The 15101-nt window shown below is 44.2% G+C and overlaps 1 protein-coding gene across 1 annotated transcript in view; it reads left to right on the top strand.

Annotated features, from left to right (window-relative positions):
* The first annotated feature begins 11987 nt into the window (after positions 1 to 11987).
* Positions 11988 to 15101, top strand: part of OXR1 (oxidation resistance 1) — a 203632-nt gene continuing 200518 nt past the window's right edge. The window contains exon 1 of the mRNA XM_054167476.1: positions 11988 to 12327. The gene's annotated coding sequence lies outside the window, so the exon portion shown is untranslated. The remainder of the gene's footprint in view (positions 12328 to 15101) is intronic.

Genomic DNA, 15101 nt, shown 5'->3' with positions numbered 1-15101 from the left:
GCTTCTGCAAGCGACAAAGGCAGCACTTCACCTTAGACTACCCAGGAGTATGATTGCTGGATATCCTACAGGAAGTGGGAGACAGGGATTCAAGGACTGTCAAGCAGAGCAGGCAATTAGACTGTAGATTTTTGGGTGAGTGCTGAAGCTGTTTGAAGACAGGAGAGATGACAGCAGCTCCTTCTCTTCTAGCTGTATTCTTGTGTAAACCTCTGTTCAGCTTTGAAATTGCCCAAATAAAGGAAGCATGCTGTGCCTCTGAATCCGGGCAGGATTTGTGCAAGATAAACTCATCATTGTGGTGGCTAGAAGAATACTTCTAGGAATTATCAGAACAGGTCTGTAGGTATAAGGAACTCTACTATCAAAATTGTAAGTGGTTAAGGAGCTGGCATATTACCAGGATGTGGCAGTGGCACAGTGAGAAGTACTAAGAACCAAATTTTCTACTTAGTGAATTATTTTATCAGGTGCCTTCCTTCCTTTTGCTGCACTCCAAACTCTAAACTTCGAGAGTAAGGAAATGCTGTTTGTTCCCACAGTGTTACTGTGAACTGCTGAAATACTTCACAGTAATAAAATCCCCTAATGCATACTCTAAGTACAGATTTGTAAAGTAACTTCCTGTAGAGAGCAACTCCTATTCAGTCAGCGAGTGCTGTGGTGGTTGTTTCACTTATGATAGCTCAGAATCAATCCCCATTGACATCCCTGATCTTACTTTATTTAATTCATTTTTTCCCCTCAAGAAATTTGCATTGACACCCTCTGAATATTTGGCTTCATTTTTCAATGCTGAGGTAGCAACAAATGCTGCAGAATGCATTACCTCTGTAAATAAACCTATTGTAAGCACAGTTCAACCACGCAGGTCACTAAACATCTGAAGCACTTCCATAGGTTTGTGACTAGCAGGAGCAGCAATAAACAAAACACCCTATTAGCAATATTTTCAGAGGTTTACAAAAACACAGATTGGGCTAGCACATTATTGCAGGTTAAGACAGGCAAATGTTCCTCTTACAATCTGTTGGTGGGTGAGGGAGCCAGGTAATGGACCATGAATGCTTTGTGCTTGAGCCACTAGAACACTTTCCCAGTCTCTGCGACCAGCCACCAGTCATTCTGCTGCTGTGCTGCAGAGCTGCTACAGGCCCAGGCACAGCGCAGCAAGAGTGCAATCAGTTTACAGGGCCATATTCCTACTTCACACCAGTGAGGCTATGCTGCAACTCACAGTTCTAAAATGTTTTGTCAGCTTAACTGCAGAAACTACCTCAGCCTGACCTAGTTGCAATTAAGTTTCCTTAAAAGGAAGCTTTTAAAAACTTCTTCCAGCCAGGTAAGTGCAGACATACATCAAAAGTAGCTGTGAAAAGAAATGTAAAGTAAAAGGTGACCTCATCCTTCCTGTGACATATCTTCTCGTACAGCTTTCACCTTCACTCCATCAAGTACTTGCCTGAGTCGTATTCCTGTCTCAGAATGCATTTGCTATCTGCACTGCACTCAAACTTAGCTCAGTGCAGAGCTTTCCTGTTCACATCAGGAACTGGGAAACATCTTGGAGTATTTACTTTTGGAAAATACCTCAGGCCTTTAGCAGTAATCTGGGAAGCTGTCATTGATTATATTCAGTGGAATATGGTACATATACATAACATGAGGTCTCAGTCCCTTTTGAAAGCCATCATTTCTCTCTCCAGACACAGTGAAAGGTTTGGTGTGGAAATGAAGGACTGTTTCATTCACTGCTTCCCTGAAAATCATCTGTGGGGATTTTTATCTTCAGGTAAGTGATGGAGTTAGGGATTACCTTCACATGTATTCTCTGTTTCACTAGTTCTCCATGAGCAACACATCTACATTGTCACAGCAATTCAGTATTACATGCAGAGGTGTTCAAATTCTATTTCAATGGCAGGGGCATATGTTGAGGTACACTTGTGTGTTCCCTTCAGTTTGGTAAGTGAAATCCACCCAACTAGAGGCTTGCTTTTCCATTTCTCCCTGTCTGTGCTTTTTGATAACTTCCAAGGCAGAAAGATGGCACTAGTTTAATAATGGTGAGCTTTATGACATAACCAAGCAGGAAGACTGAGGAGGAAAAAGGGGGGGGGGGGAGGGGGAAAGGCTGCAGTGTCATCCCGTGATTTATCCAATGTCAGAGAATCCAGAAAGGACAGCACCGAGAGAAATTAGGCAGATGACAGCAAATGTTTCATTTGGAAACTCATTCATTAGTTCACAGTAGACAGAAATCCATAGGAAATCAGGCTTTGTATCCTAGTTTTGGACTACTTGCTTAGAATGCTTTGAAATTTTAAGGAGACAGACCATAAAAAGCCCAAGGACTTCATATACTTACAGAAAGTTGGTGGGGGAGAAGGGTGAGGGAGGGAGGAGGCAATGACAGAAGTGGTAATTTCCACTCTGGTTTTGTCTAAATGTTATAATCAAGAAGTATTAACATTTAATTTGTACTCATTGTGATCTTCATTGCTATTCACACACTGTGTTCAGAGCCTGCTTGGATCTAGAGATGCTGGGTTACAAGAATATGGTCAGTACTGAATCTGTGCTCCAGCAATATACAGAATGAAATAAAAACCATGCCATGAAGCAACTGCTGCATAGTGTCTGCTGGTGAAGTATTTTTCTCCCCGGTTTTATCACTGTTGAAGCAACATTAATTTGGCACAGCTGAACCTGCCCTGGCTTTTGCCTGCATAACTGTGTTCATGTACAGCATAAGTATGTTTTTCTTTTACAAATTTCCAATGCAACTGTGTTTTGAAACTATGTCACGTGGACTGAGGCTCTGGGGTTTGAACAGAACCATCTCACCAGCTCACACAAGCACTCAACCACAAGCAGTACACCGGAGTGGCAGCCCCCCATGGCATGGTGATATTGGTAGCTATCTGCTCTAGGATCTTAATGGCAGTATCCAAAGTTTCTGCACATATCATCTCTTTCAAAGGAGAACATGTCACTGGCAAAAGCAACATCATGTGCTTATACTTCTGGGTTACCTGTCTTAATGCTAAGTGACATTTGTTGCAGTCACCTTTGGTACAGCCTGCGGTAGAAGGCCAGACAACCTTTGTATGGGAGAACCATCTCTGTTTTCAGTGCAGTATCCCACTGTCCTGAGAAATGAAATGCAGTATGCCATTCACCTGCCATTCTGGCATTAATATATAGAAATGGCAAGCTTCTTTTGTTCACTCAGTGTAGATATTCACAGCTTTGAATAATTAGCTTCATATGTTACCTCTAAGAACAACTCATTAGAAGCCTATTATTCAATACTGTGTCTACAAAGAAAATAGTAATTTTCCTACAGAAAATTTTCTTGGGGAGAAACATATTTAATTACTCATGAAAGTACACCAGAAACATAGGACAGGAAAGACCTTCTTTCACTAGGTTCAGACCCTGTCATTATAAGCAGCCAAGAGCATATGATCCCTTCCATGAAACTTCCTGAGTTTTATTGTGTTATCACACAGGGATCCTCTTCTCATTTTATTTTCATGTGTATGAATACTTTCTTTACAGTCATTTGCTCCTCTAGTAACACTGGCTTTTAGAGAAAGAAATTGTTCTTCCTCTCATCAGTAGCCACTCCTTTTATGTATTTAGGGAAAGTAATAACCTCTCCCTTCAGTCTCTGTTTTACCAAGCTAAGCAAACCAAACCTTTGTTCTCTCCTTACACAGTGACCTCTCCATGCGGTGCCTGGTCCACTTTACATCAGCCATTAGTATCAGTGGGTGAGTAGGGTATTTTTATGATGGGGTGTTCAAGAGGGGATTGGACGTGGCACTTGGTGCCATGGGTTAGTAGGCATGAGGTCTTGGGTGACAGGTTGGACTTGATGATCTTTGAGGTCTTTTCTAACCTTGCTGATTCTATGATTCTATTCTAATTAGGTCTTGAGATCATACAGGAATCAGAAAGAGAGAAGATCTGTTAGGTCATAATTTCCTTCACTTTTCATATTGGACTCTTGGCCACTGATAAATTTTCTACAGATATATCTGTTTCAAAAGATCTCCCAACATGATAATTCTTAAAATCAAACTTTAATCAGAAGACATAGAAGAGAAATAAACATGTAACCTGGAAGGAATCCCCCTGGTCATCAATGCACAGCTAAACCCACCATTCTGCATTTGGAACTCACACATGAGCAAGGACCAAACACACATGGAAAATGAATTGGTGTTTGCAAATAATTTTAAAAGCCTGATAGGATTTACACTTCACTTTGCCCATAATAGCAGAAGTTACACCTCAGCCTCTTGTTCACAACCCTGATCTGAGCCAACAATAAACAGCGTATGATGTCTCAAGGTATGCAAGGACAGTAGCAACACATTTCTTTATGAAACCTCATGAATTTTCTATCAGACCTCTCAGCCCCCTTTTTGGAATTCACAACAACGCAGCAGGTAATTTATGTTGTACATCCAAAAACATAATTAAAGACCTTCCTGCCCTAAGACACATAAATAATGACTTTGAAAATGCAGGCTTCATGGTAGGAGAATCAGACAGCCAGAGAGCCGCGTATCGACAGGAATCTGAGAGAGAGACTTCTTTGACAAACAAAATAAATCCAAACGAGCACCAAGTTCAAACCATTATTAAAATCATTTCCATCTAGGCACCATAGCAGCAAAAGTGTTTTAAAGCACAGCTAAAAATACCTACTGTGACTCAGAATCTTTGACTATCCCTGATAAAACCAGGCAGTAACGTGCACCTGCGACCCTTTTACTTGTCTTTGTAAATGTTTTATTTTTATAGGAGAAACTACTGGCAAGGCAGGACCTGCACCTAGAAGATACCAGGAGTTTCTGGCCTGCTGAGGAGCACCAGCTTTCTGCTGCAACAAAGCAGCAAACAGGAAAACAATCAGACATCCTGTTTGTTTGGGCTTAAACGCCGCTTAAAAGCACGCTGTGGGCTATTTGCCGCATTACGAGGGGGAGTCATTCACCTGAGCATCATTCAGCACGGGAAATATGATGGCAACTACGAAGTCGTAGCAAAAAGTGGTACAGACGTTCAGATGTCAAGCACAGGATGGGGCAATTCATCGTGAGGAGGTAGAGGATAAAGATCCTTTTCAAATTGGATTGAATAAAGGCCACAGTTCTGCATTTTCCCCCTTCCTCTCCAAGATGAAAAGTTCTGAACTAATTCACTCTTGTAACTTTGAATAATTGTTTGGTTTATTTTGAAATGAAATAAAAAACAACAACCACCACCAACCACATATATTTAAAGACAAGGTAAAAAGCTACTGAAATAGCAAGATCAAAGTATTTCAGCTCAAAATGTAAAAGGAAGCATTAGGATTGTTTCTCTCTTTTTTGTTCCCTGTATTTTTGAGGGTTATTTTTTTTTACTATCAAAATAGAGAAGTTTCTAGTGCTTATTTAAGCCAGTTTAGCATTTTTAAGGTAACCAGAGAAGCCACTTGTCAATTTATGCATTTTTTCACTCTAGCTTCAAATAAAGCTGGGGCTGAACAAGACATTTTCAGCAGCTGAGACAGATCTCCATTGTCTGGTAGCAGCCATGTCCTTTCCTCTTCTAAACCCCCGGAGAGAAGTGCACCAGCATATAGGCAGGGCTGGGATCCTTCTGATCCTAAATCATCTCTCTGGTTGCCTGTAGCATCAACACTAACACTTGCATCGCTTTGGTGCTTTGTCAGTAAGCTCCCAAAGACACCTTTGACAACTAGGTGTTGCAGTTAACTCTTCATTCCAGGCAGTTCTACGTAAAGCTTACACAGAACACGGAAAAGGAGCTCTGCCCAAGGTGAAATCACCAAATCCCAAGGCGATTGTATCTCAGTGATTCCAGGAGTGAAGTATGAAGGGAAATGTTTGAGCAGGGAACCAAATTCCTTCTTTTTCACTACCACATCAGCAATCTGTGCAATGTGTGCATGTTTTATGATTCTTTCAGCATCTTCCTTGCCTTTTACCATCCTCCACGCTCCTCAACACTGCTTTTGTTGGATGCTAGCCCTGTGTGATGCCTGAATACAAATACTGAGATGCAACTTTAAATACATACATGGAGCAGCTATTTTGGGGCAGTCTATGTGTCATTATGCAACAGCACAAACACTATTGGTATAGATCTTGGCTTAGCTAAAATAACTTTCTCCAATGACTTGAATTTAAATTTTACACTTCTTAAATCAGCCTTAAAGTAATTTACCCTTTGCATTGCTACATCTTTGTTTTTCTGTCAGGGTTGGAACAGCAGAGATCCAGTGTGAAGCGTCAGAAGCAACATTCCTCTTCTATTTTCCAATTGGTTTTCGTTTGTATTGCTTTGCTGTGTTGTGCTTTGGTTGTTATGAAACGCTAGAGCCAGTTTTCTATGTGGTTAAAACCCACACTTCCCAGAGCTGATTGAAAGTTCATAAGGCTCTATCAAACACCATCACATCTTCCTTTCAAGAGCATATAACCAGTCGTCCTTAGAACACAACCTGTGAGGCATTATTTTCAGCAAGCTTGTTGTTGGTTTGTTGTGGGCTTTTGGTTTTCAAAAAAGCAGCTGAAATTCTCTCCCGTGAGGGTGCTGAGACACAGGGACAGGCTGCCCAGGGAGGCCATGGACACCCCCTCCTTGGAGGTGTTCGAGGCCAGGTTGGGTGAAGCCTTGAGCAACCTGGTCTGGTGAATGTGTCCCTGCCCGTGGCAGGGGAGCTGCAACTAGATGATCTTTAAGGTGCCTTCCAATCGAATCCATTCTATGAGTCTATGCATCTTAATGTCAATATTTTCTTTTATTAATAGGTTTTGCTTTATAAATCTATATGGAAATTTTTAGTTTGTTCCAAAGGAATTCTGCAGCTGCATTTTTCCCCCACGATGCATTGCCTGTTGGTTGTTGGAGGCTCCTCTTTTTAAGATAATCATACCTTGCATGCTGCTGGTTTTTCTAATGGTGAGATGATTGACTCCTGTGAAATCATAGATTATCTCAGCATACTTCCAGCCTTCACATTCATTCACAGAAGACAACCAATGGCTCAGTCATGTCACTGCATGCCCCTGGCCTGGCCCTGCTGACTATGAGAGACTTTGCCTAATCTCCCTTTGTAAACAGCCATATGACTTGCTTGAGATTACTGAAGGAAATCATATTAAATTAAACATTGATCTCAAAGTAGAACGCTGCACTCCTGTCTCTGGTTTTTAATAGCAACACTAATAGCACTCTGCTTTTACTGCCGCTCTCTGAGAGACAGATGCTTCTGGCAGCTTCCTGGTGCAGAGTGCTCCATGCACTCACTTCTTCCCACATTAAAGGGATCACATTCTCTGTTTATTTTGGGGTTTATAATGTCTACTGCGACTTGTATGCCCCACAGTAATTATATAACTGAAAAGTTATGATTCTCTGTTTTACAGGGGCGCAACTTCAGTAGCGTTGAAAGAAGGCTAGAACTGATCTGTGACTACTTTATTACTGAATGGTGCTAAGAAAATCCTTCTCAAGCATTTAATACATTTACATAGTAATATAAGCCTGTGATTGTATTCATAACATGTTGCTCCATTGCTGGTGTCTTTGAAAACAAAGCAAATTAATCTCATGTATACAAATCTGCATAACGTGTGAAAGCAATGCCCGAGATGAGGAAGTTTCCCACACACTACTGAGAACAGCACATGCACAGCCTTGAAGTTACATGGTCACTTCCAAGCTCACCAATGCCTGGCAGAACTCTCAGCTAAAAGAAGTCAGGGACAGATATTTAAATTTGAAAGTATAGAGAAAAAAACAATCCCACAACTTCAAAGCCCTCAGAGGGCAGTAAGAAGTAGATTACTTCAGACTGGCTATGCAAACTCCCCTATTGATTACAGTGAAGAAAATGACTGAGGGGATATGGTCAGCAAACTGGAAATGCTGGAAATGATGAATTTACTCTGAGTAAAAACATATTCTGTATTCTTCCTAGGTTAGCATATGAAGTTATCTTCCTGTCGTACTAATAAGGAACTATAGGAAGCTCTTTGTTTGAAATTCAGGCATAATTTAAGTTGTTTCAATCTTACACACAGAAACTCTTTTAAAAGAAAGACTGTAGAGGCAACCTCTCCAACGCTGTCAGTGCATTTTCTGCGCAGCAATGGCAGGATGTACCCTCTCTATTTTGTTCTATCAAACTCCTCCAGCAGAAATATATGGTTTGTCATTTGTTTCCTCTCATGGACCGATAAATGCTGCTTAGTCTGCCACTGACAGGCTGAGCTGTCAGCAGCAAATAAAAATGGCTCTCTGACATGGCTTGGGAAGAAGAAAGGATACCAGAAAGACAGTGAATTTCAAAAGGAGGGACATCCAAGGGTCTGCTGGCCATTTCTTCTGGAGGGTATGGTAGCAGAGCCTCTCAGGTCTAAACAGAGTGGGTACTCAACAGACACAGTCACTAGCTACCTAGGATTGTCAAACTCTTCGTTAGAAATCTTATCAATGTCCTTGGCAAGATATCTGTGTATTCAGGAGCCATGTGGGAGATGAGATTAACACACAGTAATCATGAAAGTGGGATTTTTTGTGTAAGATCTTGGTTTATCAAATGCAAAGAGACTTTTTGCTGCAATGCTCTCCAATTGTAAATGACACAGCAGTGTTCCATTAGCTGCCTCTAGAGTTAACAGAGGTGACACGTGCTTGGAAGCATGGATAGGATCCCTCCTGGAATCACACATTCTGTAATTTGCAACAACTGAATTTGCCCCAGGTATCATCTAGCCCGGTACACTGCGTCCAGCAGTGACCAAAGGAGATACTGTTTGGAGACAGTATATGAATTTGAAGCTTTTGTTCACTTAGTTCCATCCTAGAATCCAGAGCTCTTTGATTCCAGATACCGAAGGTGATTCCCTGACTTTCCAATTACTGTTTACACATCTGTTCACTATGGATTTTGCCAGTTCTTTTCTGAACCTACTGATGAAGCCTGCCTCCAGAACCTCTTGGGTCCATACTTTCGGGAAGACTACTACCCCTGTGTTTAGGCAGGTACTGTCTGTCCTCTGTTTCACACTTGTTGCACTGAGTTTATCCAGCACTGTGGAATTTGGTGAACAATCTTTCTCATCCACTTCTTGTTGAACCTACAGCATTCATGATTTTGAGAACCTCAGTCACACTCCCCCTCACATCTCTCTTCTCCATGTGGAAGAGCCCTGCCTTTTTATTCTCCCCCTCCATGGCAATTACTTGCTCATGGAACTTGCCTTTCTTTGGACCTTTTCTAGCTCTGTCCTTCAGGTTTGCAGAAAGCAGGAAAGTGCTACCTCCATCCTGATGAAGCCTAACAATGCATTGTTGTTTCTGGATAGTGCTGAACACTGAACTGGGAACTTCAGATAACAGTCAAGGATGACTCCAAGAGCTCAGCTGCCAACTGTGAATTCAGCTTCATGTAAGCAGAATTACTTTATTTTCTCTAAATGAGCTATCACATATGCCTTGTGCCTCCATCTCTTTCCCCTTCACTTCAGGGAACAGTGTACAAGAAATGGTCACATAAAGGATCATAAACTGTGAGAAAATAAACCCTTACCTTTTATTTATGCTTTCACTAAAATTTCCAAGTTGTATTCCTTGACAATTAGCTTTATCCTGTAAACAATCAAAAAAAGCCCCAAATAAAGCAACATATTCTGTGTACCCCATAGCAAGACTACTCACTTGACTGCACTGTAAAGTTACCTAGGACAGTGAAGATGAAAAGTAAGGGTGCTGGAATGTAGCTTTGAGTTACACAAGGTGAGGGCAGAGAAGAGAGAATCTGAACGCTGCTTTTAGAGAGAAGAGTGGAGAGGAGAAAACTGTGAGGACTGCGGTGAAAGACTGAGAGCTAGAGCCAGTATACAACAGCCTCATATCATCAGCACTGTAGGAGTGGTATCTGAAAAAACAAGATTTGACCAGAGCCTTCCCAAGTAATACGAAGAGAGATTGGTAAGGTGTTGTGCTATTTACGGAGACCAAAGCTGTACATCTTCTGTGCGCTGAGGAATTGTTCCTCTTCTGTCTGTGACAGGGACACTGCACCAACGCAGCTGTTCAAATCTTAGGAGCAAAATGCAATGCTACAGATATTTCTGCTGAGCAAAAGTGGAGGGAGAAAGGAACAGCATCCAGATTCAGATGGGTGGCTGCCTCTAGACAATTTACAGTTCACTGACTGGCACAGCAGATGCTGCTACCACTTACTTGCTAATGTCCCCTTTGGTAATCAGCATCTGGGTGATGCTGGTGTCTTTCCAGTGCTGGAACTGCAAAACTTATCATCTTAGACAAACATTTTCAGAATTTAATGCAATCTACAAAAGCACGGCTTGGGTAAGAAACATCCATATATGCTTATCTTAAAAGCAGCTATATTTGATAAGTCCTGAAGAGATTCTTCACAGACAAAGAAAGATGTGAGAATGACAATACATCTGCCCCTGAGGAGAATAATAAAGCAGCCTTCAAAAAAACCCCAAACCTTGTTTTCTTCATTATTTTAGCAGAAGCATTTGTCTCCATGATGGACAGTCTTCTGCACTCCCTAGGCAGCAAGAGTCCCCAGCTGGATGCTCCTCTCCTGAGACTCAGGACATCTTTTGGTCTCCTGATTTACCCAGAGCTGTGTGCTGGTGGAAGTGCAAACTGTTCTAGGAAATTCTCCAGAGGCTGCCTACTGTTCCTGCAGAGCTCCAGATGCAGCCAGAAGTACATTATCCCTCTGTTATCCCAAATCAGAGGCTGCACTCAGAAACTGCCTTCTCTACTTCCCCTGCTGTCTGTCCCAAGATCCAAGGGAAAGAATCAATTTTCTTAAATTTATTTTTCATACATATGCTGCATAGTTACAATACAATCTTCTAGAACATGAAGTGTGAAGGCTGCTGTTAGACATGCTGTATTTCAGGGCTTACAGAATGAGGAGACAATTAATCAACATGATTCATTCCCTTTTTAATACTATAGCCTCTGTGACATCCTCTCGTTTCTTGAAATACAGCATCACAGTCCCCTACACAATCTTGTCTAACAATCTGTGCCATTGTGTGCCATTCTACCAGGCAAATTGCTTCCTTGCTCTCACTTGATTTGACATTACTAACAAGCAAAGTTTCCTTTCCTGATTATGCTCACCCACATGTAACTGAGCTTTACTTTCCCTCCCCCCCGCCCCCCGCAGCGGTTTTCACTGAAGGCTGTGTTAAGACTTCAGATTAAGATACACTTCCAGTGCTCTCTTGTGTCTAGTGAAATAAACAGAACTTTAAAGACATGGTAATATCCTGTTGTACGTGATCATTCTGCAGCTGTCTTTTATGAGTGAGGATTTCTTTAGGGTTCATACTGTAAGGATGTGGGTTTGGTTTTTGGCGGTTTTGTTGTTGTTTTGGTGCAGCAGCATTTTTCTATTTCTGTAAAAGCAAAAATCAGAAAAAACCAAACCCAAACTCCTGCTCGGGTAATGTAATTTTAGGCGTTGCAGTATGTTTATAAATTGAAACCAGTGTGGTGGTGTCATGTTTATTCTTGCTGGTCTTTTAGGAAGGCAGAGAACCGTAAGCCGCGGCTTAAAAGCCGCACCAGAAGCGCCCATTCACATTTCCAACAATTATTTACAGCTCTACACTGCCTGGAATCCTCCACCACACTTTCTAGATCCGATTTCCGAAGCTACCGCTTCGCAGGGTGACCCGGCCCTCTGCCAGACAGCCCGGCCCAGCGCTCGGGCGAGGGGCAGGCAGAGCCCGACCGCCGGAGCGCTGCGGGAGCCGCGCCGCGCACGCTGCAGCCCCGCTCGCCTCGGGGGCACTAGCCGCAAACGAGCGGGGCTGCCGCTGCAGAGGCGCGGGCAGGACCCGGGAGCGGGTTGCAAGGGCATCTCCCCGGGTCCGCTGCCTCTCCTCGGACGCTGCGGAGAAGACCAGGGCTGCGGGGAACGAGGCCGCCTCTTCCCCTTTAAGCTCTCGCTGCTCTTCTATGCGGTGCCTATTTTTAGCTCGTCCTCTTGGTAGCATCCAGCTCTGCCCTCTATTTCTCCGCGCTCTCTCCCCTCCATCCCCCCCCGGTGGTAGGTTCCGCTCGGCGGCGGCGGGGGGACTGAGCATGTCCGAAGCCGCTCGGCAGCGGCCGCCGCGCGGGGGCTGCGCTCGCGCGCCGCGCTCGCCGGGCGGGAAGGAGGGCGCGCGGCGGGGGGCCGCGTGAGGGAGGCGCGTGCCGCTGCTGCTCCGCGGCGCCCGCCGCCGCCGGCCGCAAGTAAGTTTCTCCGCGGGCGCGGGGTGCCCGCCGCGCTGCGGGCGGGCGGGTGGGGGGGGTGGCAGAAGCTCGGAGTTCGGCGTTCCCCACCCCCGGGGGACGGCATCGGGAGGGAAGCGGGATGCGACCGGCTTGCCCTTTTCAGTCCGTCCGCCCCGCTGCGTCCCCTCTGCCCGGGGCCGTCGCAACTTCTCGGCTGCCAGCGGCCCGGGGCTCCGGGGCAGCGGCTCGCCCCGCGGGCGCGGAGTCCGGCCGTCTCGGGCACGAGCCGCGGCCTGCCGGCTCGGTTCGGCCGCGGCAGGTCCGCAGCGCCCGGGTCGGCGGCGGGTGCGCGCGTCTCCTCAGGTGCTTGTGGCGACCCCGGCGCCGCGCTGCCTCCCCCCCGCGCCGGCAGATGCGGCCGGTCCGAGCGCGGTGCGCGGCCGCGGAGGGGAGCGGGGGGCTGCGGCTAGGGCGCGACAGGAAAATAGCGAGCAAGTAGCCGCACAGGCAGCGCATCGTCAGAGCGAGCGAGGCTGCGGCGTCTGAAGGAGTTTGTGATTTAACAGATGGTAGCACCGGAAAGAAAGTGTCTGCCGACCCGAGCTGCGGCCGCGCACCGCTCTCTGCCCTCCTGCGGCAATTTGTGCTGGGTCCTCTCCTAGGTCGGTGGGAGGACGGTGTGGTAACTTACCTAGAAACAAACACCAAACCGTGCCCTCTGATAATGGGCGGCTGATACCAGTTTTTAAACTGCCCATTCTGTTCTTGTTCTTCTCACGTGTGAACTCTCTGTCACTGATCCGAGGGAATGCGAAGTTCTTCACTGCATGTGGGAAATGCTGTGATTTAGTTAATTTCTTTTCCTGTGCTCTGAAATGAGGAAAGGTTTCAGAAACTGTTTCCCTATTCAGCTTCCCATGCTGCTTGCAAAGTTGTATGAAGACAGCCACCTAATTAAAATAAATTGATAGGAAAAGAGGAATTTGGCTTTCAGTGACACAACATCACTGAGGAGAGTTCTGCTGCTGAGCATGACACTGGTGGAAGAGCTGGACTAGGCAGAGGCTAGTAAGGTGCTCTTGGTAGGTAGTCCATCTTAATTTTCCTTAGACCATCCGGGCAGGTGTTCTCATTTTAGTGACCTGACTTTTGACAGTATTGCAGGAATGGTTATGCTTGCTCATTGACATAGATTTGGTGAACTACTCATCATTAATATTCATATAAGCTTAAATATGTGCATGCCAAGCCTCATCAAAAGTTACTGCAGTTTGAAGTTGATAAGAGACAGAATGTACAACCCCTACCACAGGTGTCCTGGATTCTGTTAATCAATGCTGTTGCAATGGACAGATGAAACTGCTGTGTGACCGTTTGTGTAGCTCTGCAGCTCTTCCCTGTTCCAAAATGAAACGCACCCACCCTTCTCAAACACTCACAACTGATCTGGGGGTTTCTGGAACCCAGTCAGCATGCAGGATTGTGCTTTGGTTTGTGCATGATTAAACTGCTGTCCTGTCAATTCTGGTTTTATGAGTATGCAATAATGGGGGGGAGGAATTCTCAGGTAGATGCCTTTTGCTTGCTCTACAAGACCATAAGAAAATGCAGTGGGGAAGCACACCTTGTGATGCCTATGTTGTCAGTGTAGTGAAAAATAAGGAAACTGATGTGTGGCAACTTGCCATTTCCCTCCTGTAATTAGATTTAAGTGAAAATAATACCAAGTATTTAAAAAATAAACTTCTCAAGCTATCAGAAGCCCTGAAAGTGCAAGTGTTAAAAATGCCTTTTCTAATGCTCTTGGAGTCATATTTTAATTATTTGCTTCATTTTACAGTTATGACATCTTAGTGCATCTGATTGTCGTTCAGAGCTCTACAGAGCAATGGAACTAGTCTCAGCATCCTTAGCAGATCAGATTTCTTGGGTAGTCAAAGCATATTGCAATAAAAAGTAGAATTCACAGCCATGGAATGTACACTGTTGTATCATTCCTGTAGCCTCAGTTGATTCTTCTTGTCCGGGTTTGAGCCCAGCTATTGAAAATGAGAAAACTCTTTTGAGTGGCTGGGGTGTTACATATTAATTGTTGGGGAATGTCTAATTAGCAGCTGCCTGTTCTCTGCCCTTCAGGCGAGAAAAGTAACCCTGGCTTCTTTCTCTAGGCATCTCTTCCCTGGAAAACTTATTTCTCCATTATTTGTTCAATTTAGGAAATACCATCCATGTTTTTCTTTTTTAATATAAGATGTTGTCTCATACTGTAGGAAGTTGTCTGTTATACTCCCCCCAGGGCTTTGGGGAACAGAGGGACTGTGGAAAGCGATGTTTTGTTTTAAAAGCTGAATTTAATGTAAGAAAAAGGACAACAGAACCCCAAGCCCCTTCTTGTTAATGCTCTGGGAAGTTTTCATAAGGAAGTCATTATTCTCTAAGGCAGAGAGCTCAGGGTAGGATTGTTAGCATTATCCATCCAGGTGAGTGTGCAGGTCTCTCCCTCTCTGTTGTCGACCAGTTACTGTAACATTGTTTTTCCCTTCACATTTTAGCAAGCTGCTGGTTAAGTTACTATATCAAAACTGTTAAATTAAGCATATTATTGAAAGCCATGGAGGGTGAACACCTTACAGAAGCAAGTATTGGCTGTTGACAAGCATGGTTGAGTGTCAGGTTAGCTACATGTTCATGAATGGGTTCACACAGGAGGTATCCATACTTCTGTTCAGTAGAGGCATTTACTATTTAGGATGGATTCCTTGTCTGCTGTTAAGGTAGGGTGTCTTCCTTGC

Source organism: Dryobates pubescens, chromosome 14 (assembly GCF_014839835.1).
Source record: "Dryobates pubescens isolate bDryPub1 chromosome 14, bDryPub1.pri, whole genome shotgun sequence".
Classification (NCBI taxonomy): domain Eukaryota; kingdom Metazoa; phylum Chordata; class Aves; order Piciformes; family Picidae; genus Dryobates; species Dryobates pubescens.
Note: the sequence above shows the minus strand (reverse complement) of the source record. Positions and strands in the feature narration are given on the sequence as shown.